We start from the raw sequence: 23,642 nt of genomic DNA on the forward strand, positions 1-23,642 counted from the left end.
TATGTACCGCTTTTTATATTAAGCCTCTAATGTTGTTATATATAACCCTTCATCTTCTCTCAAAGAGTTACATACGTTAAAGTTCTAGCACACCCATGTTTCTTTTACGTGGTTATAATTCTTTAATCTTTTAGTTAACCTTAGTTAACTTTCACAGCTTTCCAAATACCATTTGAATTTCTTTGTTTTTTTAATTGTTTCATTAAAGCTTAAGGTCTCAATCAACTTAAATCAAACCCCGGACAAAAAATCTGGGGGAAAATAATTTATTTTAACAGCACAATTGACAGATGGACATTTTTTTAATAAATATGTCATACTTCTACCAGACTATCAATAAACGTGCTTTAAGAAGCAAAGCATACAAAATATCAGAATTCAATCCAATGCTAAGCCTTTTGTATACATCTTTATCCAGAAAAACTCCAAATGATCGTAAATATCGATTAGGCATTGTGTCAGTTAATCTACAAATCAAATAAATGTTTGTATTTTTGATTATTTAAGCCCATTTTCAGGGTTACATAATTCGTAAATGTACTCTAAGTGACAATAGGCTTTCAGTATACAGGTAAAAAGGACTAATCATGAAAAAGGAAGTGGAAATTCTATAGAACTATGTAAGGGATGTACCTACGTTCCATAAAAAGCAATGTCGTAGTTCGACAGACACCAGACCTGTTCCTTAAAGTGCACTGGCGCCAATGCCACTGCTGTGCACTGCGCTGCTGGTCTCTGCGTGAACGTCTGTCATGATATTTTTGCCTTGCTTTTTCCAAATATTCTTTACCATGCACGTGCAATAAGGGCCCAATTGATTGTTGTGTTGCATCTTCTGAAGTAATTGAGCATGGCACAAAGAATAATGCTTCTACTAAAGCATCGAAAACGAGCGAAACATGTTTTCTCCCAAGCAGTAACCTGGACTGAAATCATATGACGACGTGACGCAGCCTCGAAAATCTACATCCGAAGGAAGCAACTGCCGAGTGTTGGGTGAAAAATTGCACCATAAAAACCTTGTTTTACACACTCATCCAGTTCCCATGGGCCAGCAAAAACGGACATGTACCGGTTCCCAACTCAGCTCACATTTATAAATCACATGTCACGTGAATTTTTCTTTCTACATAGCTCACATTGCACCGGACATCGTCCACTATTGCCTCGTGTAGTGAAATACTTCATCGCCTCTTGACTCCCAGCGGCACATATCAGTTGATATCTAAAGAGCATCGCTTGTACCATCTGAGAAATTCACTACTGTAGCTCCCACTGCGCTGACTGGTTAGTCAGTGGTTGATGTTTTTGTTGTGTGCTTCTGAAATGGACGTCCATGCGTGCGTGTGAAAAGAAGTCAGAATGACTTATGATGACTCTTAGAGGAAAACAAGTTCACTCAGAAACTCTCATTTTTCATTCCAGACTGTGATATATGCCATGGATCTTTATACTTCTTCAGAGACCTCATAGGTGAGTACTTATGATCAATAAGTATTTTATTAGCTAGAATCTAGGCAATAGGCAGCTGCCAATTTAAATACCCTGCAAAAGAACTGCTGTGCAATAAGGATATGCGATATTTCGAAAAAAAATCGTTTCATTTGATTCGAAACGAAAATCCGCGGAATTTGAGCGTGGCGAAATTTGATTTCCTGATTTCATTTCGTTTAGTTAAGTTCCATGTAACGAAATGTAATGGAATTCCGCTCAACTTGTAACCGAATTTCAATCACTGTCAATCACTTAAAAACTGTTAACTGTTTCACAAAAAATTTCCAATTACAATCTGAAGCAGATATCTTTGTGCATTTTCGGAAGCTGTAGAGCATTCCTCGAGTGGGCATGCTAATATTAATTCTCTATCTGATGGGCATCGGTAGTGATTATGAACTTCATATTGATATACACAACAACGCGAATAGCTTAACCCAACAGTAGATAAACGAGAAGGAGGCATTTTATTATAGGCTGCTGCATCTTTTACTAAAATACTATTTGGTCGTAAAACAGTTATTTGATTTTCAATATATTAAAGAAAAAATTTGCATACAAAAAAAAAATTCAATGAAAATTCCGCGAAATTTTGAATTAAATGGGACCCTAATTCGTTTCATTACGAACCAACATGGACATTTCAAATTTCGTTCCGTTTTGCCAGGATAAAATGTGTTTTCGCATACCCTTACTCTGCAAGAACACTCAATATTTGGCCTTGTCTCAAATCCGAATTGGCTTAGCTTAGTTTAACTTTATACTATACAATGCGTAGTTGATCAGAGTCAACGAAATTGCAAATTACGCCAAACCTATTATCCTATTATCAACGTACAATGATTAAAGACCCTACTTCAACGGAACAATATTCGAGCCGGTCACCCTTTATAGTTAAAGCCGGAGAATTCTCCTCACCTTCGCAACTGTCAAAGAAAAATTAGTTCCCCGTTTAAATGTTGGTTGTTTTTTTTTCTGATGTTGCATTTATTTGACTGGATCAGGCGTGTATTACAATTTACTGATCTGAAATTCTTAATGATATCTACAATCATGATATCAGACGCTCGCAAATAATTTATTAATTATTGATATCATTATTATTAACAGTTAATAAGAGGAAAGGGACATGGGCCAACGTACTTGTGGTGGGTAGAGATTTGATTTTACATTTTTCAATGACGGACGGGGTTGAGATATAAGTTCCAGACGTATATTAGCTGTTTTTCCCGGTATTTGACGTCATCTTCTACAGAAATGAATAAATACCTTTTTGCTTAATACAACAATTTTTTTTGTATTTCTGCAGTTTGAGTTATACGTACATCATATGCAGCGACATGCTCTTTTAAAATATGAGTTTTTTATTTTTATACAGTAATATGCAATGAACATTGGTTCCCATTGCTCGTTTTCAGCTATCCATGCTGCTGCTGCTTATTGAAATATGATGTTTCTTGCCTTCAGAACCTTAACATGCCATTCTAGAAACGCAAAAGCTTTTTTTTCTTTGAGTCAAAAAAAACTGTTTGAATATCATGTGAACCACCTTTTATTTTAACACCTACGCTTCTTTTCTCGCCGGTTCCTTTCGGGTTGCATCATCCAACAGCTGAACACGCTACCGTTCGGAAGCATAGCTGTCTGTAGCCACACACTTCGACAGAATGATAATGGAATAGTTATGAGTTCGTCCCAATAAATGCATTCATTTAAAACTCAATTAGTTATAATTGCATTCGACAGTGTCTGTGGGACCAACTGTTGATGCAACCGAACCGGACAGAGTGATGCACCCATCACTCTATAGAAACAACGAACGAATAAGGCCGAAAACGTTGTGCAGTTTCCCGCTACCGAGCGAGCGAGCGTAACGAAAACATGCTGCATACAAAGTATCCAGACGGGGCTTTTAAACTTCGCGGTCCGTCTTTTGCCTTGCATTCGGGTGTTAACAATTAGTCTGTTTTCATTTCCAAGTGCACATGGGATGAGGATCATTTATTCGAACGCTGCCTTAATGCAGTGGAATGGACAGGCAATGTAGTGGACAAGTGGAATTGAAAGTGTGTCAGTTAGAAAGAACAGTAGTTATTAAGAGCATACAAATATTCAATAAACTTCTTTTAGTTACCGGATATCTGTTTTACATTTTAAACCTGTTTGTTTTTGAATATTTTCTGTGGGAGCTATAAAGCCATTTCGCTCCTGTCAAAGTTCTGCAGCAGAATAAAATACATTTTATTCTTTCGGGCTTTATTAGTCTAGGGTAATTCAAATGAGCTCGAATTAGCTTGGAAAATTTAAACGTGTTTGAATAACCCTACATTGTAAAAATCCAAAAATAGTAATAGCAAATAACCCTGTCGAATAATAATATTAAAAAAACCAGAATAATCCACCTAGCGGTGATGGTGCCTTTCTCGTGTATCATAAAACTAGAAAAGGCATAATGTGAACAAGAAAAGCACATAAGAGAGGTCAAAATTGCACTTTGGGGAGATAGATTCACTTATTTCTATCAATTCTCATTCATTTGCGTTTATTTAAATGCATTGCAGCAGTCTTTGAAAAAAAATTTTTTTTCGATTTTGATTTTTTTTTCCAATGGGGAAAAAATCTATGTTTTTTTAATAACTCCGGAACGCAATGGCCGATTGGGCCAATTTTCAATAGTGAAAAATTAGGAAGGATTCCGCGTCGGATGCAAGCAAATCGGATAAGGCTAAGTACAAAAAAGTGCGTCTTACATTTTTATGTACACATACACACACATACATACATACACACATACAGACATCACCTCAATTCGTCGAGCTGAGTCGATTGGTATATAACACTATGGGTCTCCGAGCCTTCTATGAAAAGTTCGGTTTTGGAGTGATCCTATAGCCTTTACGTATACTTAGTATAAGCGAAAGGCAAAAATTTATTGAACATATAGGAGAACTGTTCCGTTTTCCATCTCACTTTACATATATTCATCTCATTGCAAAACAAAGAAATACAGCCCCAATCTCGTCGCTTCTTTTTGCTAACACGCGTGCTCACTTGTGAGAAAAATCACAAAAATAAGAAACAAACCAAATTCCTTTTCATTGCTTTGTTTTGGATGGGATGGAAATAGGAGCTATGGGAACCGAACCGTTCCCCTATGTGATCCTCTACTCTAATCGAGCTCTGTTCGTCAAAAAAAGGTGTAGATCAAAAAGTGTCTGTCCTGACATGCAGCAGTGGATAGGAAACCTAACTAAGCTAACAACCTTTTGTTCCCGAGACTGTATCAATGCTAGGACACATTTGCAGAAAACAACTACGCGGATACATTCGTTTTGAAATGACTTTACTCAGTGGCTTTTCGACCGATTCGCTTAGTTTTCACCAATTTCTCAGCCATTTCTTATAGTTTCCTGAAGTTATTTATTATTTTTTCAAGGGATGCTTAATTTTTTACTAGAGCTGTGGGAGTATCTACCCTAGAAATCTGGATATAGCAAGGTATTATTACCCATACATTGGTACGTTTTATCTATAGATAGTGGAATATATAGATGAGCGAAGATAAATCCTCTGTCTCCAAACGAACTGTCAAACGTGTCTCCAAACGAGCATGACGTCACGATTTCAATGGAAACGTTAAGGGCTGTGACGTCATTTGCGCGTGCGCACGGGCAAAAAAATCGACTCAGCCATGCTTTCGCTCATCTATAGATTCTACTATCTATAGTTTTAACTATAGGGTTACTGCTCCCGGATCTCATAGCTCCGATATTCATCCCACGAAAAACAAAGCAATGGAAAAGTATTGGATTTGTGTCTCATTTTTGTGATTTTTTCAGCAGTGACCACGCATGTAAGCAAAAAGAAGCGACGAAATTGGTGCCGCATTTCTTACTTTCACGATGAAATGAATATATTTTCAGTGAGATGGAAAACGGAACGCCGACAGTTTTTGGCACGCCGCTGCCGTTTAAAGTTTGTCCCGCCGCTAGTCTATAATTTTTCACGCCATTTCAAATTTGTAGAAGTTTACAGAATTTCCCATAGAATTTCTCATTGAAATAAAATTAAACAGAACATAAATTGAACAGAGATAGACTGTTTGGCATTAAGTCATTTGTTGTTTGGTTGAATATGTCATTTGACCAAACAAACAATTCCGAAGCACAAAGTTTTTTGGTCGAAAATGTCATTTGGTCGAAAGGGACATACAGCCGAAAATGTCTTTCGGTCGAACAGTTCCTTTGGCTGAAAAAGTCGGTTGACTGAATTGCTCATTTAGCCGAAAATGCCATTTCATCAAAATGGTCGCTTGACAGAAAGGCCCATTTGGCCGAAATGGACACTCATCTGAAAGTGTAATTTGGCTGAACTGGTAATTTTGCCGAGAAACTAGTTTAGCTAAATAGGTTATTTGGCTGAAAATGCCGTTTGGCCGAATGATTATTTAGCTTAAAGGACAATTTCGGGCTAAAGCACTGTTTCCTCGAAAAGATCCTTTATACCAAACCGCATTTTCGGTCAAATGATCTACTGGATCAAACGATATTTTCGACCAAACGGTATTTTCAGCTAAATGACCTGTAAGGGCAAACAACTTTTCCGGCCAAAGTTCTACTTTAGCCAAATGGTGTTTTTGGCCAAATCATTTGCGACCTATTAACCGTTTCAGACAAACGATCAATTCGTTCCCGATCAAACGACGGACAGGGACGTAAACATCGTTCGACCGAACTGGTCATTTGGTCGAAAAGTCGTTTGGCCAAATAGGTTATTTGACCGACAATACCGTTTGCCAAAATGATCCTTTGGCCGAAATGGTCGATAGCAAAAAAGCCATTTAAACCAAAAATATCATTTGGCCAAACAAATATTGTCCATAAGAAATCTTTGACAATTACACCAGAAATTATAAAAGAGGAAGGGTCGTTTGGCCGAAAATCTTCCAGTGGAAAGCCCTTTGGCCAAATAACACGTAAACCCTCTATTGCCATATTTTTGTTTTCCCTCAAAATCACTATTTTGCTTTCTAAAATCGATCGAGTACGTTTTGGACATTTTCAATCGCGATTTCATCAATTTAACATTTTTAAGACTTAAGTTTTTTTGAGTTTTTCATCCAATAAAATAATTTCTTGAATCTATTCATCTTTTTAGATTTTAGACTTTTTAGAAAAATAACACTGAAAATTGCGGTAAGTCAGCATTGGATGAGCCTTTTTAAACACTAAATGTGTTGAAAAATCTCGCTTAACTTTTCAAAAGGACCTAAGTAACATTTTTTTCATGAATTAATTTGAATATAGCAATCAATAGCTTTCATGTTGTTATGTTGATTGCGCTATTCAAATTAATTAAGATTGTTGGCTTCCTTTAACATCAACTTGAAAACATACAATTGAGGTTAGGTTCCAATTCCGACTGCTTTTCACTGTGTGAAATGAATTCATCAAAAATCGTTAGCCGTCGGTTACATTAATATGAGTAACAATGCAGTTACTCGTAATATGGGTTGTTCCAGAAGAGCTCCGTTTCGTGTAAACGGAACACAGAATGGTGTAATTACTTCAAGCGTGTACGATAACTGGCGAGGTTTTATGTTGCTGTGTACCGTTCTCAAAGTTCTATGCAAAGTTATCCTAGGCCGGATTAAGGAGAAGATCGATGTGACTCTCCGGCGGCAGCAGGCCGGATTCCACGCCGAAAGATCCTGTGTGAACCATTTTGTCACGCTCCGTATCATTTTGGAGCAGATTAACGAGTTCCAAGAGTCCCTTCAGTTGGTATCAGTCCTGTAGTAGTGGGTGGTCGCGGTTAGTCGACGACTAACAAGCTTTTCCGGAATGATTTTTTTGTTCATGACACTACATTTGTTCAAAAATACTTTTCTAGTTATTTCCCTTGAAGAGAAGAAAAGAAAAGTTAAGTTATGTTAAGCTAAGATATTATATAAGGATATCCCAGGTGTTTTTTTTAAACAACATGTGTCGTTAGCAATGTTTAGTACCGATCGCATAAAACATTCATTTTACAAATTGACTTTTCGGTGTTGTTGATAAAAGTGCACTCAAATACTAGATACAACCCGATATTAATGGGTAACCCGATGTGGGTGGTTAAGTCAAAAGACATTGACCGAATACTTTGGCCGAAATGACCGTTCGAGCGAATGGGTTACTAAATCTAAAACGGTTTGGCTGAAAATTTCATAAGGCCAAAGCGTTTTCCCTAACAAGTCATTTGCCCGAAAAGGTAGTTTCACCGAATAAGTCATCTGGCTGAAAATTCCGTTTGGTTGAAATGGTCATTTGACAGAATTGACCTATTGGCTGAACAGGTAATATGGTCGAAAATGTTGACCCATTTGGCCAAATGATAGTTTTGGTCAAAAGGCTTTTCTGTCAATCGACTATTTCGGAAAACGGTATTTTTGGTCAAATATCCTATACGGCCAAACGACTTTTTTTGTCCAAATGACCAGTTCGTTCGAACGGCATTTTCGTCCATATGCCCTTTCGCGTAGAAAACAAATTCCGGAAAAGTCTAGTGAAAACTTCAGAGAGTTTCCCCTGGAAACTCTTTAGAGTATCCCGTGGATATTTTGAAGAATTTTCTGTATTAATTTTAAAGAATACTGAAATTCTGAAGAACTTTTCATGTATATTCTAAATAATTTTTGTTCTGAAAAATTTGCCACGGAAATTCCAAACAATTTACTTTTGAAATTCCAAAAAACTTTCCATGGAATTTCCAAAGAATCCTTCGTGACAACTTCAAAGAAGTTCCCGCAGAAAATCTAAAAGAATTGGATTTGGATTGGATTTAGATTGGATTTGGATTGGATTTAGATTGGATTTGGATTGGATTTGGATTGGATTTGGAAGGGATTTGGATTGAATTTGGATTAAAATTGGATTCGATTTGGCTTAGATTTGGTTTGGATTGGGATTGGATTTGGGTTGGATTTGGATTGGATTGGATTTGGATTGGATTTGGATTGGATTTGGATTGGATTTGGATTGGTTTGGATTGGATTTGGGTTGGTTGGATTGGTTGGATTGGTTTGGATTGGATTGGATTTGGATTGGATCTGGATTGGATTTGGATTGGATTTGGATTGGATTTGGATTGGATTTAGATTGGATTTGGATTTGATTTGGATTGGATTTGGATTGGATTTGGATTGGATTTGGATTGGATTTGAATTGGATTACATTTAGATTGTATTGGGATTACACTTGGATAACGTTTGGACTTAGATTTGATTGGTTAGGATTGGTATTAGATTATTTTCTGATTAGGATTAGTAATGGATTTGGATTTAGATTGGAGTTGGATTGGGTTGGATTTGAATTAGATTTAAATTGGACTTGGATTTGATTTGAATTGGATGTGGTTTGGATTTGGATTGAATTGGCATGCGATTTGAATTAGATTTGGATTGGATTTGAACTCGATTGGATTCTGATTTCATTGGATTTAAATTAGATTTTAATTGGGTTTGAATTGGATTTGGTTCGGATTTAAATTAAATCTGGATTGGATTTCGAATTAGATCTTTTTTTTGTGTTTTATTTTATTTTATGAGTAATGAAGTTCAACATCGCTAAGTTATGGTTTTATGGATTTGATTAGATTGGGATTGTAATAGACTTCATTGTATTTGCCAAAATCTGGGATCACAAAAGAAGTGATTAGCTGCGTAAAATTTGACGTTCTATAATCATCCATTCATCACTTAGATCCTAATCCAAAAACTTGTCCATCACAGGGCCTTCCAATACCGGACACTCAAATCGATACTTGCAGAGGTACCTCCATTATCTTATTTAGTACAAAAGGAAGCTATTGAAAAGTCATTTATCGGCAAGGAATATCAGATCCTCATATTGTAAAGTTTACACAATATTTGAAATTGAACAAACAAGCTAAAAATTTTGATGTTTCCCTTTACTTTAGATTGTTTGAATCAACAATATTAAAATCAATCAAATGCATTCTGATTATGTGGAGATGATTAATATTAGCCATATATTCAATAACGATCTAACGATGATAGATATATAATACAACTGTAATGCAAAATCATTTTCTTGATCCGATAGCTGTCTGGAAAGTGAGATTTTTCATGTGACCAATTATCCATTCTTCATACCCCCTTGGAGGTCACGACCCACAGTTTGGGAACCCATGATTAAGAGTAACACAAGGCATCTTAATATTCTTCTTTTTCAATGGCTCTACATTGCAACTAGAACTTGGCCTACTTTTCAACTTTCTATTCTATTAGGGAGCATCCATAAATTACGCAACGCTTTTAGGGGGAGGGGGGTTGCCCGAAGTGTGACAATCCATACAAAAAAATTAAGTGATTCATACAAAAAGTGTGACATAGGGGGGGGGAGTTGAAAATGGCCAATTTTTGCGTTACGTAATTAATGGATCTTCCCTTAGCATTTCCTCAGTTATTATTTGAAAGCTTTTCTATGCCCGCTTTAGTATCATGAGTATGTATCTTGTGTGGCAGGCAAGTATGCCCAGGGTGTCGAGAAAGTTTCCTACCCGAAAACATCCTAGACCGCGACCGAACCGAGAATCGAACTCGAAATCTCCGGATTGGCGATCTTACGCCTTTGCTCGCAAGGCTAAAAGATGCAAGGCTTAGGTGGGTAATTGCTGTGCCATCTTGAATAAAAAATGGAGGATTGGTGGAAAAAATATTTCTACGCAAAAAAAATTGGCCCAACCAAAACCTTCTGAGCAGTGTTAATGATGCAGCGAATAACGCGATTTGAATTTCTTAAAAAAATATTATAATTGGTGTATGATGACTGCTTCGATTTTACAAACAGCAAGTTCGATCTTGATTGTTTGGAATTTTCTCACTTCCACACAATAGCAATAACCAGCCCCATTATATGTGATGGCGAAAGTGATGCTACTATACAATAATCTAGGTTTGTACCACCTACGAAATTATGCGAAGAGCTTATTGCTAATTCTTACCACTATTTGCAAGAAAAATCCTTCTTTGGCGGCAGATTGATGACAGTAGTCAACTGCTGTGACATTTACACCTAATATTCATTACCACGTCGTGATAAGTTCCGCCCATCACCAGTCAGCCCACTGAGTTCATTAATCACCTATCGATAAGTGTTGAAATGTGGTAGCCACATGAGTATTGCTTTCCACTCTATCTCCGTAAGCCTATTACAAAAATCCATCATCGGCCGAGAATAACGACATGGCAGAAAAGCTTCTGTCAGGCACACAATCCACACCTCCACGAGGTTCAACATGGAAAGAGAAAACACTCAAAGTTAAACAAGTGACGCTTCTTCCATTGCGCCCTGGTTCCGCCGCGTGCGCCGCATAACAACATCAATCTTGGCCCTGTCATCCACGTCATCAGCCCAGTTCTGAAGACTGATGGATTTCTGCTACCTGTTCCTCTCGTTGAAGTCAGAACAGATTAATGCCAAATTTCCTGCCGAAACTATTCATTCATTGATCCGAGAGTCATTATGAACAGCAGAAATTCATTATCGAACGTGGTACTAATCACATTTTCGGGCGCATCGACAATGACAACCATCCGTCCCATTTTCGTCACTTCGCTGCTGCCAGGTTCAATGCTATAATCCACTTAATCCGATTGAAAATAACAACCAATTCTTCTTGGGTGCACATTTGACGGGGTTAGAACAGGTAAGGACAGACAGGCAATACGTAGGTGCCTACGAAGGAAAATTTAGGAATGTTAAGTCATCGATACGAAAATAAACTAGAGATCGATGTCCAAACCTTATCTGTGCGAAGCAGTTTTTAAATCTTAACATTGATGCTCGACTTCACGAGTCACTACCTGTGTTACGGGCTCTGTTGAATGGTTTTGTGTTTCTTGTTTGGTCTTTCTTGCAACTATGCGATCAGATCATATTTGAAAAGGCAGTAGGTAGCGAGACAAAATAGGAGGAAGTTGTCGAGACAAACCGGTAATAAAAACGTCCAATATCAACAAGGATAACAATAAATTATTTATTTATTTGTTCAATGAGAAATAGGCGTTTGATGTTTTGACAATGATTGTTGTTTGTTTTTGCTTACCTGAAATTTCCATATCTCATAATTTAGATCTAGTTCAAAAATATAAAATTAAGCTGTTTCGAAAAGAAAAACTTTTGTTATAATTTTTTTCGTGAGTACCAAAAAAATGCACTCAAAAAACATTTCTTACGTTTCTTTGTATACAATCTTGGCATATACAATTCTGCAAGGTTTTCAATTCTAGCATACATATAATGTATTGAAGTAATGCTTGATATGAAAATATTGCAAGTACAGAACATTAAAATCTGTCATTTGCTGGTTGGGTGTGCCAAATAAAATTATATGCTAATAAAAAATAGTTGCCAAGTAACAACAATCTAAACTGAACAATCTAAAAAAGGTTTTTCAGTATTTATGTAGATAACAATGAGTAAAAAGCTGAATACTATTAAATAACTCAACTCCAATTCAGTATGTGCAAAGGACTTTCTCTTACTGGATGCTGCATTTCATCCCAACCAATCCCTCCAAATCTTTTTATCCACATCTTAATTTCCCACAAGTACAATTCGTTCCCATGATCGTCACATAAAAGCAATTAAAACAGAAGAGGGAAATTTACGACCCATGCTTCGGCAAGATGGCGTTTGAAAAATTATTTACGATATTACGCTGCGGAGCATGCCGTAAATTTCCCTCGATCGCGGAGAAGAAAAACTCCACCAAGAGCCATATTCCTCTACTACATGGCGCGCCGATGCAATGATGATGGTGGCGTCTGTTGCGCGTATTCGAAATTCCTCCCCGCTCCACTGCGATCAACAGAACATCTCCCTGCTGCTGGGCAGACGAAGATTGCATTCTGCTCCAACCATCTCGAAGCCGGTTTTCAGCGTGAATCGCGTTGATCACTAAGCTCGCGGCAGCATGGATATCGAGGGAATGAAAAACATGCCGACAAATTTGAAAAATGTTCACAAATATTTCTTCCAATGGCGGTCAGCGAAAGAGCGAGCGATCACGATTGCCTGGTCCATTAGTGGCTACATGGAATCGAACTTTGGTGTCCCTTGGAAGTTCCCCACCGGGAACGGGGTGTGCCCCTATTGGTCAGTGCCCGGTGACAGACGCGATATGCTAAATGAATTAATTTCGATCAATTAATTTTGTAAAAAGCTTCCTTCCTTTAAATATTGTGGGGCCAGTCATGAACCATGAAGACTATTGGTGATGAGACATTGTGTGGAATAAAGCAATGCTTTTGTCTAAGCAGAATGGTTTTTTAACCTACATAACCTAAACATTGCTCATTCAGGCAATAAAAGGTTTCAAAATTTTGATAACTATAATTATTTTACATGTGACTCACATGTAATCAATCTTCATGGTTCTCTTTGAGAAGGATCAATTTCTTCACCTTGCTTATCCGTATCTGTATCTAGCATTGGTTAAGTTGGGAAAGGCAATTTTCATTCTCAAATCATCATAGAAGTCCTATTTCCAATTAAACAATTGAAAATAATGAGTCACAAAATATACACGACAACTAGCGGCTTACGAATGGTACTTTTTTGGTACATAATGTTCCAAGGGAATGCATTGTTTTGAGGATGAATCACTCAATCCGACTGGGAAATGATCGTTAAGATCATTACCGTGAAATGTACGATCATCCAACTGAGGTGGCTTCTGTTGCTCGGAGACGCCGAACATCGAGGTTCTGGTTTCGGAATAATTAAAATCGTAAAACTTTAATGCGAGAAGAGCGGAAAAGGCTTTTAAGCGCGGCACAGTTCTTTCGTACCCTTGAAAAAAAAGCGACATCCACCCATCGCATCGGATAAATTTGTCAATCCGACTAATAGCGAGTTTGGTTTCCATCTCCGTTCCCATCTCTAGTTTATTACCGAAGAAACATTTAATAGCTGTTCCTCTTCGGAGTCAGGGATCGTGGTCTGTTTTTTCGACGCTCGAGGGGAACTGTCACCATTCGAAACGCACAGAGGCGCGTACAGAGAGCACCCCGCACAGTAAAACAAACAGAGAGAAAGAACTTGACGCAACAACTCTTTCAAGTCAAGCCGCCGTCGCTCGGCAGGCCCATACCTTGGGAATTCGTGATAAAGGCGGAAGGAGACAAATCTGTCGAGATCTTGTTGATCTCGGTTCTGGTTTTCTTCTTCGATTCCGGCTCCACCATGCGCACGGAGAAGATGAATGGTGCATTCGATCAGTTGTTAGATTCAATCAGCCGCAGGAGACTAACATCGCCGATTGGGAAATAACTGGCGCCGCCGGCCGTCGCCAAGGGTGTTCGGCATTTCTCCGGGTGTGATATGGCGCCACTAGCGATCGGATCAAAATTGTTGAGGTTCAGTTTTATGAAACTGATGGTAGTGGAATTTGAATTTGTTCGAAACATAACTTTTTCTGGAATATATATTTGATGCAAGGTGGAGTACTTTTTGCAGAGCTTGATGTCACGCGATAAATCTTCCAAAAGCCATGTGACGCGATAAATCTCTAGCAGAATTTTTCAACCCTAATTCGAACTTGAAAAACGAAAGATCTTTTTATTAATTATAAATTATTAATGGCTATTAAAGCGGCTCAAGATTTTTTTTTAGAATTTTTGGTAGGCCGCCCTGGTTCTGGTTTGTTTTTTGAGGGATATTAACCCATAAGGTCATTCATCCCTAACGGTTGATGTTCACAGTTGGTCGATCAAGTTGGTGTCCTTCAGGAATTGGATCAATTTGTCTTCGTTGGGTGGCGATAGAATCTCTTCAGGTAATCAGGTGTGCTACTCAAGTTTAAAGTCAAGCGTAAGCGATACATTCTGATAAGATATGGGGGACTGTGAGGGGAACATTGTAAGTGCTACATATTGGGGGTTTGATCTTTTCCAGTATGTAGCCATCGGTAAGGCGGGTATGGCCAATTCGTAGACGGGAGAAAATGTGACGATATTTCGAATTTTTGTTATCTGGCCTGGTGGGTGGTTTGAATCTTCTCAAAGCAATGTCTCTGCTTGCGAACCATTTGGATTCCCAATGTCCATGAAGGGAGCAGAGACTGTCTCAGGGCAGACTTCTAGGCCGTTTTCGTTCGTCAGCCGGTGGGAACTGAACTTTCCAATAGTCGGTCTAAACTAATGCTTTTGGTCAACCTGAGCGTTCAAATCTCGTATGATGAAGTCGTGGCTTGGGTAGCTGTAGTACTCACGTTCCAGGTGCGCGTAGAATGCGTCCTTATTAACATCAGTGCTCCCGGAGTATGGGCTATGGACGTTGATTATGCTAAAGTTGAAGAACCGGCCTGCACATTCTCTCATGATTCGGTCACTACCCGATCACGCGCTTTTGCATATTGCCCATCAGTATGAAAGCTGTTCCTAACTCGTGTGTTGTCGCAGCTATGGTAGATAGTATGATTACCTCTGAACGTTCGCACCATTGATCTTTTTCAACAAGCCTCCTGCAACGCTACGATGTCGAATCCACGGTCTTTGAGCACATCGCCGAGTATGCGCGTGATTCCGATAAAGTTGAGACATTTTCAGTTTCACGAACCGAGTTTCCAATCGCTAGTACCTTTTCGTCGCTGTGGTCTTCGCCGTTTATTCCGGTCTATATTCTTTAGCTGTTTATTCGTTGCTGTTTTTTTTAAAGCTGGGTGGCAGGGCCTGACACCAATCCCTTAAATTTCCGAAGGATCATTCTGCATAAATTTTTGGTCTATCATGGTGCACAATTTAGCTTAGAATCCTTCGCTGGCACTTGAACGATGTTCAGCTGCCCCTGACATGGGGAACAGACGCTGTTGTGATTTATTTATTTATTTATTAACATAACCAGACTAAGGCCGGAGTGGCCTGTGCTGCACATAAAAGTCTTCTTCATTCAGCTCGGTCCATGGCTGCACTTCGTCAGCCACGCAGTCTGCGGAGGGTCCGCAAATCGTCCTCCACCTGATCGATCCACCTTGCCCGCTGTGCACCGGCCCACCCCAGTCATCCGATTTTCGCGGTGTGAACGATGGATGGTTTTCCCAACAGCTCCACGAGCATCGTCCAGGTCTCGTGTCCGTAGAGAACTACCGGTATTATAAGCGTTTTGTAGATAGTCAGTTTGGTACGGCGGCGACTTCTATTCGATCGGAGCGTCTTGCGGAGTCCAAAGTACGTACGATTTCCAGCCACTATGCGTCGCAGAATTTCTCTGCTGGTATCGTTATCGGCGGTCACCAGTGAGTCCAAGTACACGAATTCTTCAACCACCTCGATTTCGTCACCACCGATAGAAACTCGTGGTGGGTGGCTTACATTGACCTCTCTTGAGCCTCTTCCTATCATGTACTTCATCTTCGACGTGTTGATGACTAGCCCAATCCGTTTAGCAGTTCCGCTTTTCAGTCTGATATAGGCTTCCGCCATCCTCTCAAAGTTACGTGCCATGATATCAATGTCGTCGGCGAAACCAATTAACTGGACGGACCTCGTGAAAATCGTACCACTCGTGTCAATCCCTACCCTTCGTATTACTCCCTCCAAAGGGATGTTGAATAGCAGACACGAAAGACCATCACCTTGCCGTAACCCTTTACGCGTTTCGAAGGGACTCGCGAATCCCCCTGAAACTCGAACTACGCACATCACCCGATCCATCGTCGCCTTGATCAACCGTATCAGTTTATTCGGAAATCCGTTTTCGTGCATTAGCTGCCATAGCTGGTCCCGATCGATTGTATCATATGCGGCTCTGAAGTCGATAAATAGATGATGTTTGGGCACGTCGTATTCGCGGCATTACTGCAATACCTGACGTATGGTGAACACCTGGTCTGTAGTAGAGTGTTCACCCATAAATCCCGCCTGGTACTGCCCCACGAACTCTCTTGCAATTGGTGTTAGGCGGCGGTATAAAATTTGGGAGAGTACCTTGTAGGCGGCGTTCAGCAATGTGATTGCGCAGTAGTTGCTACCATCCAGCTTATCACCCTTTTTGTAGATGGGACACACGACACATTCCATCCACTCCTGCGGCAGAACATCATACTCCCAAATCTTGGTAATCACCCAATGCAGCGCTCTAGCCAGTGCCTCACCACCATGTTTAAATAGCTCTCCTAGTAGTTAGTCAACTCCAGGGGCTTTGTTGTTTTTCAGCCGGCCGATCTCCTCCTGGATTTCCTGGAGATTCGGAGCCGGAAGTCGCATGTCCTGCGCACGTGCTACTAGGTTTATTACCATACCGCCACCGTTGTCTGCCATATCGCCATTCAGGTGCTCTTCGTAGTGCTACCGCCACCTTTGGATCACCTCACGCTCGTTCGTAAGAAGGTTCCCGTTTATGTCCTTACACATATCGGACTGTGGCACGTGGCCTTTAGATGAACGGTTCAACTTCTCATAGAACTTTCGTGCGTTATTAGCGCGGTACAGTTCCTCCGTCTCTTCACGGTCTCGATCTTCCTGCTGGCGCGTGTGTTGACCATCGAGTTTTGTATGTTCCGCGTCCGTTTGTACCGTGCCTCGTTGGCCCTCGTGCGATGTTGCAGCAATCTCGCCCATGCTGCATTCTTCTCTTCTACTAACTGCTCACATTCGCCGTCATACCAGTTGTTTCTCTTATCCGGAGCCACCGTGCCTAGTGCAGTGGTTGCGGTGCTTCCAATGGCAGATCGAATATCTCTCCAGCCCTCTTCGAAAGACGCTGCGCCTAGCTGCTCTTCCGTTGGGAGTGCCACTTCCAGCTGCTGCGCGTAGTCTTGGGCTAGTCTACCGTCTTGTAGCCGCCCAATGTTTAGCCGCGGCGGACGACTCCGACGCGTATTGTACACCGTCGAGAGTTTTGAGCGCAGATATACTGCAACGAGGTAGGGGTCGGATTCAATATTCGCACTGCGGTAAGTGCGTACGTTCGTGATGTCGGAGAAGAATATACCGTCGATTAGAACGTGGTCGATTTGGTTTTCCGTTACTTGATTAGGTGATTTCCATGTGGCCTTGTGGATATTCTTGCGGGGGGAGAAAGTGCTTCGGACTACCATTTCGTGGGAGGCTGCAAAGTTTATGCATCGTTGGCCGTTGTCGTTCGATACGGTATATACATTTCCTCCCTTCCTACCTGAGCGTTCATGTACCCGATGACGATTTTGGCGCCCCGCAGTGTGCAGTGGGCAGACGCTGTTGTGAGCCGCTCCTAAAATGGAGAACAGACGCTCGATCAGATTTACACTTGACGTTTTTGGGGCGGCAACCTGCACAACCTTACTCACTTTAAGTATCACACCACTAAACTTTCTTTAATCAATAAGGAGGCGTATCTCACGTCCGCCTCCTTAGTAGACATTAGCAGAGACTTTCACTGCTGTTTACCCACTGCAACTTAGTTGCAGGAATTAGCACGGCGAATTTGAGATTCTTGTTGAAAGTCTGGCGGCCTCCCATAAACGCCATGATTATGTCCGTAATTTCCGTACCACGTCAACTTTTGGGTGCTCCCCCTCTCTGCATGGTTGGTTAGCACGTTTTTTATGAGCTTGATTTGTTTATTTGTTTATTTGTATTTATTACATTCAACTGATCACTGTTGATTAGGGCAGTTCAAATTTCAAAAATGTTCGAAAATTCCAACTCCCATATGTTTATTAGCATCATTTTGATAATATAGGAGTCCTGGCAAAATTTCAGGCAATTCGGTGGCCATTTAGGGGTGGCGCGAAGTCAATTTATGTTTATATGGAAATTTGTATGGGAAAAACTTAAAATTTATTCAAATCCTCCTACAGCTCTTAAATCGTCATGAATTCAAACAAACATCCCCAACCTCCCTTTTTGGAATCTATATAAATGAGACCTCCGGATAACACATTAGTTATGAGTGGATTGACAGTTCAATCTATCTATTGACAGTGTGAATATGGTATAAATGGCTAAAATGGTGTAATTAGCCTCAACGTAGCAGTGGAAATATAAATCAAAATTAATGAGTTACCCACTAGTTGAGCTCAAATAGATTCCAAAAATGGAGGTTGGGGATGTTTATTTGAATTCATAACGATTTAAGAGCTATAGGAGGATTTGAATAAATTTAAGGTTTTTCCCATACAAATTTCCATATAAACATAAATTGACTTCGCGCCACCCCTAAATGGCCACCGAATTGTCTGAAATTTTGCCAGGACTCCTATATTATCAAAATGATGCTAATAAACATATGGGAGTTGGAATTTTCGAACATTCTTGAAATTTGAACTGCCCTACTGTTGATCTTATTGAACTACTTAAATCTATTTCGACAGCAATAAATAGTGTACAATATTTACACGAAATTCATGATAAGAATAAAACAACCATAAACAACAATTGGCAATAAAACAAGACATTCATCATCACAACTTAATACATACAACGATACTCACGATTGATTTGAAACGTTCAAGAACTTGAGTTTTTGAATTTTTCAACACTGTTCAGCCTCACAATAGCCATACAATCAGTGGAGGATGTAGAAAGCTTCAAAACTCGGCAGGAAAATACTCGGATACCAAGGGCTGAACCAAGATGAAACCCGTAATGCTTGGTAGATACTTTTTCGTGATGCATTACGGAGTACGATCTACCACACTGTGCTTTATTTCTTACTATTCTTGTTAATACTTATGAGTGATGGTTGGGAGATTATGGAACGACTATAAGTTGCTTTTAGATGACCCATCTTTTGCACCTTTTGGATGGAGTCAGTGGAGTAGGGTTAGGGACAAAAGGTCGAAAGGCAAAAAGTCGAAAGGACAAAAGGGCGAAAGACAAAACGTCGAAAGACAAAAGGTCGAAGGGACAAATGGTCGAAAAGGACAAAAGGTCGAAAGGGACAAAAGGTCGAAAGGACAAAACGTCGAACGGGACAAAAGGTCGAAACGAACAGAACGTTGAACGGGACGAAAGGTCGAAAGAAACTAAAGATCAATAAGATCAAAAGGTCGAAACGGACAAGGAACTGAAACGGAGAGAGTCAATCTAGCACCAGAGTTGCCCTACACAGTTAACAAAAACTCTGCTCCTTTATTTCTCACAATTTTTAACAAATAAATAAAATTCATTCAGTGAGTACAACTAATAGATAGATGTTGAGTTTTCTAAATGTCACTTCGATCTGTCATAATGGTGCACGCTGCACATCAAATACACCGGCGTATATTACACGCCGGTGTATTTTGAATGCGTGCACCTTTTGACAGATCGAAGCGACATTCAGAAAACCTAGATTTTCATCTTTTATTTGCACTCATTGAATGAATTTTATTTAATTGCTAAAAATAGTTTAAAATAAAAGAGCAACTTTTTTGCCAACTTTATAGGACAACTCTGTCTCGCGCAATACAAGTTTTATTCATTCCCTAAATCAACAATCATTTTATCTCTAACAGAACTATGTAGATATTAATAATATTGTTTCATAGTAATTATTTCTTCTTTGAAAATTGCTCATTCTTCAACTTTGAATGATATGATGAGTGTGTTATTTCTACTTGAAGTTAAATGCATTTCATAAATTCTTTCGGAATACACCCAACTTGTTATCAACTTGTTCTTGATCGACCTTTTGTCCCTTTCGACCTTTTGTCCTTTTCGACCTTTGGTCCTTTACGACTTTTTGTCCTTTTCGACCTTTTGTCCTTTTCGACCTTTTGTTCTTTTCGACCTTTTGTGCCTTTCGACCTTTTGTCCCTTTCGACCTTTTGTCTTTTCGACCTTTTATCTTTCGACCTTTTGTCCTTTCGACCTTTTGTCTTTTCGACCTTTTATCTTTCGACCTTTTGTCCTTTCGACCTTTTGTCATAGATTCAGTGGAGTAAATTATTAAAACGTAACTCAATCTTTGGCTTCGATTTCGACGACGTTAATCTCCAAGCTCCATACCGCTGATTAGGAAAAAAAAAGCAGATACGAATTTTGTGGATCTGCTGAAGCCTCTGATTGATTAGAGCTCTGTATAAAGGTGAGATTCCGAAATGCCAAACGCAATGAAATCAGATATCTGTACCAAAACGAATTCGGCACTCATAAGAAGCAAAAATATGTTTGAACTTCAGTAGTGATGCTTAGTCAAAATCAGTGTTATCCCACTTATAGTTACTTACTTACTTATGGATCCTGTACACCTCCGGTGGTGCAAAGGGCCGACTTGAAAGATCTCCATCCTGAGCGTTGCCCGGCTATCGCTTTAACCTGTTGCCAGGTTAGGTTTCGGTCGACTTCTTTTATTTCTTTATTGAGGCTTCGCCGCCATGAGCCTCTGGGTCTGCCTCTGCTGCGATGTCCCGCTGGGTTCCAGTCTAATGCTTGTTTACAGATTTCGTTTCCGCCCCTACGTAGAGTGTGGCCGACCCAGCCCCACTTCCGATCCCGAATTTCTGTTGCTATCGGCCTCTGGTGACAACGACGATGGAGCTCGTTGTTTGAGATCCAGTTGTGAGGCCACCAGGCCCGAATTATATACCGCAGGCATCTGTTAATGAACACCTGCAGCCGTTGAGTGTTCTCCACTGATACACACCATGTTTCGCTAGCGTATAACAGCACAGATTTCACGTTAGAGTTGAAAATTCGTATTTTGGTGCGTTCACTTATCTGCCTGTTTTTCCAGATATTTCTTAAACTCGCAAAGGCAGCCCTTGCTTTCTTGATCCGTGCGCCTATGTCGATCTTGGTACCGCCGTCTGACGCCAAGATATTGGAAGCTTTCAACATTCTCCACTGGTTGCCCGGCTACTGTGAAACTGGAAGGAGTCACCGTGTTTACATCCAACGATTTGGTTTTGTTGACGTTGATGACTAAACCTGCCGAGGAGGAGCGCTCGGCAAGGTCGTTGAGCTTACTCTGCATATCAGAGCGCCGTTGCGCGAGGAGTGCAACGTCATCAGCCAATTCGAAGTCGTTTAGGTGCTCCATGGTTATAGGCTACCATAACAGCCCGCGGTTTGGTTCACGGTCAATCGCATCTACCAGAATCTCATCGATTACGATGAGGAACAGTAACGGTGATAGAATACATCCTTGCCTCACACCAGCTACGACCCGGATAGGGTCGGACAGGACCCCATTGTGCAGCACTCTACACGAAAAGGCCTCGTACTGTGCTTCGATGAGGCCGATGATTTTCTCAGGTACCCCCTTGCGTCTCAGGGCGCCCCACATATTCTCGTGATTGAGACGGTCGAAAGCTTTTTCGTAGTCAATAAATACCAAGTAAAGGGACTCTTGGAATTCGTTGACCTGCTCCAGAATTATGCGGAGCGTGACAATATGGTCCACACAGGATCTTCCGGCACGGAATCCGGCCTGCTGCCGACGGAGAGTCGCATCGATCTTCTCCTGAATCCGGGCTAGGATAATTTTGCACAGAACTTTGAGAACGGTACACAGTAACATAATGCCTCGCCAGTTATTGCATACAGTCAGGTCACCCTTTTTGGGCACCTTCACTAAGATGCCTTGCATCCAGTCGACCGGGAAAGTTGCAGTGTCCCAGATATTATGAAATAAACGATGCAGTATTTGTGCGGATGTCATGGGGTCAGCTTTGAGCATCTCGGCTGATATGCGGTCGACCCTTGGGGCTTTATTCGATTTCATGCTTTGGATGGCTGTTTGAATCTCTAGCAGTGATGGAGCTTCGGTATTGACGCGTGTTATACGTCGGATCCTAGGCAGATCATGCCGAGGTGGTGATGGCCTGGCTGGCACTTTAAAAAGTTGTTCGAAGTGCTCGAACCAGCGTTTCAGCTGGTCAGTTGGGTCGATCAATAACTGATCATTCGCGTCTTTCACAGGCATCGTTGCATTCATCTTCGCCCCGCTTAAGCGTCGTGAGATATCGTAGAGGAGGCGAATGTCCCCGGTTGTGGCGGCTCTCTCTCCTTCGTCGGCCAGAGAGTCTGCCCACGCTCGCTTGTCCCGTCGACATGAGCGTTTTACTTCCTTCTCAAGAGCCGCGTATCGTTGACGGGCTAAGACTTTGGCTCCTCTGGTTTTCGATCGCTCTATCGCGGCTTTGGCTTCTCTTCGCTCCTCTATCTTCCTCCAGGTCTCATCGGTGATCCATTGTTTTCTCTGGGTGCGCAGTTCGCCCAGATTGTTCTCGCTGGTGGAGATGAAGGCATTCTTGATGGCGGTCCATTGGTCTTCCACGCTGCCACCTTCCGGAATATCTGCAGCACGCGTCTCCAGTTCTTCAACGAAGGACAGTTTCACCGTGGCATCTTCCAGTCGGCGTGTGTTGAATCGTCGTCCAACTCTTTCCTCCTGCCGACGAATCCGCGCAATGCGCAGGCGTATTTCGCCGATGAGGAGGTGATGATCAGACGCGATATCGGCACTACGTTTATTCCGTACATCAAAAAGGCTCCGTTTCAATTTTACGGCTGATGCAGATGTGATTGATTTGATTTTATGTAAAGCCGTCACGGGAGACCCACGTGACCTTGTGAACCGGTCGATGAGGGAAGAGCGATCCCCCGATCACCATGTCGTTATTACCACAAAATTCTGCGAACAGCTCTCCGTTTTCGCTCATTTCTCCGAGACCATGGCGTCCCATAATGCGCTCATGGTTCGAGTTGTCGGATCCGATCTTCGCATTGAAGTCGCCCAAACAGATCTTGATATCACCCTTCGGAATTCTATCTACGACGGCATTGAGTTGACTGTAGAAGTTCTCTTTGTCCTGCAGATCGGCAGCATCGGTTGGCGCATAACATTGGATTATAGTAAGGTTTCGGACTTACTTATAGTTGGTATAAGCCATTTCACGAAGGGTATAAATAGCGGACCCTCAACTAAAGAGGCCTCACATTAAGTTTGAGAAATGTCTGAATAAAAGACGACTACTACATTTCTTCCCATTAAAATGGAGCAGAAAGACATGCACTAAACAAATGACGGGAATACTACAAAAGTTCAATGAAATGGACACAGTGGTTCAAACCGATCAAAAAAGGCTGCATGTTTAAATTGGGTTGTTTAGCAAAGAAAAATATGAGGATTTTTATTGTTTAACATAAAGAGCATGCTTTGCTGATCTCCAACATA

At 40.8% G+C, this 23,642-nt stretch overlaps 1 protein-coding gene across 3 annotated transcripts in view; it reads left to right on the forward strand.

Moving 5' to 3' along the window:
- Positions 1–23,642, forward strand: part of LOC134219486 (GATA-binding factor A) — a 139,246-nt gene that overhangs the window by 47,828 nt on the left and 67,776 nt on the right. For all 3 annotated transcript variants that reach the window (XM_062698231.1, XM_062698230.1, XM_062698232.1), the window contains exon 2: positions 1,426–1,473. The gene's annotated coding sequence lies outside the window, so the exon portion shown is untranslated. The remainder of the gene's footprint in view (positions 1–1,425; positions 1,474–23,642) is intronic.

This window comes from Armigeres subalbatus, chromosome 3 (genome assembly GCF_024139115.2).
Source record: "Armigeres subalbatus isolate Guangzhou_Male chromosome 3, GZ_Asu_2, whole genome shotgun sequence".
In the NCBI taxonomy this organism is placed as follows: domain Eukaryota; kingdom Metazoa; phylum Arthropoda; class Insecta; order Diptera; family Culicidae; genus Armigeres; species Armigeres subalbatus.